Here is a 5,573-nt window from a genome sequence, read left to right as displayed (position 1 = left end):
TTGATACCCTGCAGAGCTCACTGGAATCAGAGACTCGCAGCAGGAATGAAGCTCTCAGACTGAAGAAGAAGATGGAGGGAGACCTCAATGAGATGGAGATTCAGCTCAGCCAGGCTAACAGACAGGCTTCAGAAGCCCAGAAGCAACTCAAGGGTCTTCATGGACATCTTAAAGTATGATGAATTTTCAATTCAGATTTGATGATGCTTACGTGAAAATACCACTTTGTTCTGCAGTCTTTTCATTTGTAAATCTTGTACTTCACAGGATTCCCAAATTCAGCTGGATGACGCTCTGCGCAGTAATGATGATCTCAAAGAGAACATTGCCATTGTGGACAGACGCAACAATCTGGTGCAGGCTGAACTGGATGAGCTGAGATCCCTGGTGGAACAGACTGAGAGAGGAAGGAAACTGGCTGAGCAGGAACTGCTGGACATCAGTGAGAGAGTTCAGCTCCTGCATTCACAGGTAATACATTTCAAATATTTGCTCAATTTACTCAATTATCAGTACTTTTACCAGTGAATAGGGATGTAACGATTCACTCAACTCACGATTCGATTCGATTCACGATTTTGATTCGATCCACGATTATTATTTTTAACAAAATTAGATTTAAGACAAATGATAAATTAAATGTGTCCTTTTATTCTGAAGAAGGAGCAGGACACCAGCGCTCATCTGGAGCGCATGAAGAAGAACATGGAGCAGACCATCAAGGACCTGCAGCACCGTCTGGATGAAGCTGAGCAGATCGCCATGAAGGGAGGCAAGAAGCAGGTCCAGAAACTGGAAGCCAGGGTAAGCTGCTGATGTTTTTAGAAACAAGTCTATTGTGTTTTCTGCAAAATGTGCATTATGTTTGATTAGCTAAAATTCTTACACATCTGTTAGGTGAGAGAGCTGGAAAGTGAGGTGGAGATAGAACAGAGAAAGGCCAGTGACTCTGTCAAGGGGATTCGTAAATATGAAAGACGCATCAAAGAACTCACCTACCAGGTAGGAAAAATATTGCCTACAAGCAGTTTTTGCCTTGGCTGATTTGATTGTTATTTACTAAATACATAAAATGTATTCAATTTATTTAATGCAATTTATAAAACGCATATATATATTGCATGTACTTAAAATATTTTTTTGCTTTGCATAGACTGAGGAAGACCGAAAGAATCTGGCTCGCCTGCAGGATCTGGTGGACAAACTCCAGCTGAAGGTCAAGTCCTACAAGAGGGTTGCCGAGGAGGCTGTAAGTATACTTTTTCCATCATATCATCATATGCAATTATTGTATATGGCTAATTCTGATTTTCACAAATACCTTTATGTATATTCTATAGGAAGAACAAGCCAATTCTAGTCTGGGCAAGTTCCGTAAGATTCAGCATGAGCTGGATGAAGCAGAAGAGAGGGCTGATATTGCTGAATCTCAGGTCAACAAGCTGAGAGCCAAGAGCCGTGATACAGGATCCAAGGTAAGAGCAGGCAAAAATAAGCACATCGTTAAATTGACCGATATACTCTAAATCTGCACACTTTAGTGACTTGAGGATATAAAAATCAATTTATATAGTTGCAACAACTGCACTTGATGAAATGCATTTGGCTATGCAGCTGCTGTGGCTATTCAAAAACAACAACAACAACAACAACAAAACAAAAAAAAACATCCATGTCGATTAGTTATGTGTTGAGTTCATACCATTTTGAACTGGATTAGGTTAACATTATTTTCTTTAACATTCTTTTTGTTCCCAACAGAAGGGGGCTGATGAGGAGTGAAAATATTAACTGGATCTCTGCAAACATGGATTGCTGTAATGATCTCTTCTGTAGTTTAGTAGAATAAAGCATACATGCAAATGAATACTTCATCCCCTTTTGTTTTTTTTTTAACCATGTAGACATTGCAATATCCCAACATGATCCTGTACACAACAGTAAACCAGTTGCCTGAATGTACTGCATGTGCCACAGATTAGGCTAGTCTACTCTCAACTCTAATTAAAACTAAATAGGAACATTTCTTCAGTTGTCTTTTGAAGCAGAGACAACTATACAAAGGGACGGGGTATTTTACCCCAGTTTTACCAAACTACTGTAAACCACACAATGCAGATTAAGTTAGAAACCACTGAACATTACATATTACACTGTGTATATTCTAACATAGCTCAACCTCAGGGATAGGGTTGGGTATCGTTGGAATTTTATCGATTCCGATTCTGCTTATCGATTCCTAGTTTCGATTCCAATAAGATAAAAAAATCCAATATAAAAAATTAAGTCAAACATTTATTCTGTGTCTTTTTACAAAGCATTCTGTTGCAGCTGAATAACATGAGCAAATATCAGCAGCCTACAGAACACTGCAAGAGGAATTTTGACTATGGTTTTAACAAAAATACCACAGCAAAAACAACTAGATTAATATACATTTCAAATATTAAAGTGTTAAAGACAAGTAAACAGTCAGTAATAAAATAGGAACAAACAATTCAAATAGCACTAGCACAAATAAATACAACTTAACCAAATTCCAGGTACAGAAACTGTAATTAAAAGTTTTAAAACACTGCATAGTTTTCTTTTCATAAATAAAATATAGATTAATTCAAGTTATTAAATATATTCAGTCAAGATCAGTGAATGATTTTCTTTTGTTCTTTGATTAACATTAATGACAGGCAGCGTGTTTATTAGGCTGCTGTCTCTTTAACACTGAACGCATGCAGATCTAAAAATACTGTACACGTGTGTTTTCTTTCTCATCTGTTTACATTCACTTAAGACAAAAACGGCTGTGTTTATGATGATATACTGATGTAGTTTTCTGCATACTGGTCGACAAATATGTAAGAAGTCAGTTCTGGCCCGGAACAACCTTTTCTACATTGGAAATGCATGGAATGGTTCGAAAGCGGACACAAACCGGGAACCCACACCGCGACTGCACTGCGCTGCACACAAACAAGGCGCAAGTTCTTTCCATTCCTGCAATTAAATCGTTTTAAATCACATTAAAATGCGAACGCAGGGATCGTTAAGCAGAATCGAAATGCACGCATCTTATCGAATACCCGGTTCTTGGAAATTGGAACGGGTTCTAAAATGGAACCGGTTTTCGATACCCAACCCTACTCAGGGAACAAAAGAATATTAATGCATTACCATTTAACAGCATCTATTAAAATGCCTCCATCTACGCCATTAAATAAGATTCATTAATTTTTGACAGGACAGTAAAATGCAGTGAAAATTCAAGTACCATACAGTTTAGATAGACTGTTATGGTGTCGATCTAGGATATTATTATTCTGTCTTACTGTCTACAGTGCATATGAATTATTGTTGCGAATATGAATTGGTCAATATACAGTAGGGTATAGAAAAGAATCCCCCCCCCCCCCTCTTTAAAATAATAACATTTTGTTGCTTTGCAGCCTGAAATGAAGGCTGACAGTTTTTGTTTTATTATGCTGTATTTACTCAGCAAACAAAATGTTTATTTTAAAGGGGGGTGATTCTTTTCTATACCCACTGTAAATTATTGTTGGGAGCAGCATTGTTGGACTAAGAGTGCACAGTTCAGCTCATTACTGTCATTTCAGAAGAATCTCTTTCTCATCAATTATGTTGACAATATATTCTAAACCTAAACCTAACGCAAACTCCAAAATGCTGTAAAAATGTGAGCTGTAAATGGTCAGTCACCACCACCTGAGGGCACCGCCACCCTTGAATCTCTCATTGAACATGCCTCCTTGGTGTCCATGTAGGGCAGGGAGGGGCAAGTTGTCACATCTTTCAATATCAAAATGTACATTTGTTAAAGGCTTCAAAAAATCTATATATAAAAAAAAAACTTATTGCACAAGAAAAAGTTTAACGCTTTACCTTTTTGTGTCACTTTACAAAAATGTTCAGTTAGTTAAAATGCATTAAATATCATTAACTAATGATGAACAATTTATCAATCTAGGTTAAAGCTAATTTATATTAGATTTGCATTATTTTTCATTGTTAATTTATGTCCCTTCATAATATGCCAATTACAATTTTTACTAACTAAAATGTAAAAAATGTACACGTAGCACTTAACATGAACCTACATTCATTAAATGCCCTACAAGTGTTGTTCATTGCTAGTTCATGTTACCAATGCATTAACTAATGCATAAGCAAAATATATTTAATTACACCATGCAAAACAGAGAAAAAAATAGTGTGAGTACAAGACAGAGGTGACAACTGTCTATAACCTGATGTTTATGAAAAAATACCCCTTTGATCTTAATGTATGTCAGCATTTATTGTGTTCACTTATTTAACCAACATCTATGAATGATTTTAGAAATTTAGTTTGGGGGACACGCTTCACAAATAATTGAGTCATAATTTGTTGACATTATGCACAAAGAATACATATATGTAGTTTGCATAATAACTCAAACTTTATAGCTTCTAAAACATAACAATGTGACAACTTCCCCCACTCTCCCTTACTTATCAAAACACATTCTCAGTTAATAACCATATGAAAGTAATCACAAATCTCACAAATAAATGTCATATTTCACCCCAAAATCAAAAGAAAGACAAAACATATTTTGCAAAGCAAAATTAATCAATTAATTTGTTTGGATGATTTATTTAATTGTGATGTTGTTTGGAAGAGAGTGTAAATTAAATTCTGTACAAATATTATAATGCTTCAGATTTTCAATTGTACTTTACATTTTACATATTTTTCCCATATAACAGCAATGAGAATGAGATTTAAAACTTTATGGTGTAGGCTTCGATTTCTTTATGCAAAATTATTATTATTTTTTTTTATTTTGGTGTGAAGTACGACCCAGACATTTCTGTAAGGTTTCGTGACATTAACCCCTGAACAGGGACAACTAACGACAACTGGAATGAAATTAGATTTTTAATTAATCAGTTTGTCCATTTACTCATTTTACTTTATTGGTTCTCACATATTATGTCTGTGTGATGGTTTTAGTTTCTTTAACCGTTTCATTCAGTAATTATGAAATTATATTTGTCCCTTATTAAAACATTTAAAACATTGTGCAAAAATCAATAAACAAAAATCTAAAAGAAAAAGCTTTACCTTCATCCGCGCTTCAGAGGTGTTTGGTCTTCACCTGCAGGGAGCACAATGTGTGTGTGTTTGGCTGAGTCGTGGTAGAAACACCAGGAGCAAGAGAGTGAGGGAAAAAAAAGAAACATTTGCACAACAGAGGTCAAAAGTCTTGCTAATTTGCATACTGGCAGGATGTGTTCTTGTGGAAAACAGATAAATATAGATAGACAGAAAGAAAGATGATAGATAGATAGAAAGAAAGATGATAGATAGATAGATAGATACTGTAGATAGATAGATAGATAGATAGATAGATAGAGATAGAGAGAGAGATAGAGAGATCCATCCATAAAAAATGAGGTTGTTACAATTTTACATATGTTACTTAATTTTATCGTGATATTTTTTTTGGCCATATCGCCCAGCCCTACCTGTATTCTTTGCTTCCATCATACAGCTGGCTTAAGCAAGGGATAAT

The 5,573-nt window shown here is 35.4% G+C and overlaps 1 pseudogene; it reads left to right on the top strand.

Annotated features, from left to right (window-relative positions):
* Positions 1-1,867, top strand: part of LOC107753077 (myosin-7-like) — a 15,682-nt pseudogene extending 13,815 nt beyond the window's left edge.
* The last annotated feature ends 3,706 nt before the right edge of the window (positions 1,868-5,573 follow it).

This window comes from Sinocyclocheilus rhinocerous, unplaced genomic scaffold, assembly GCF_001515625.1.
Source record: "Sinocyclocheilus rhinocerous isolate Xijiao unplaced genomic scaffold, SAMN03320098_v1.1 scaffold1493, whole genome shotgun sequence".
NCBI classification, from domain to species: Eukaryota; Metazoa; Chordata; class Actinopteri; order Cypriniformes; family Cyprinidae; genus Sinocyclocheilus; species Sinocyclocheilus rhinocerous.
This window is presented reverse-complemented; position numbering and strand designations above follow the sequence as displayed.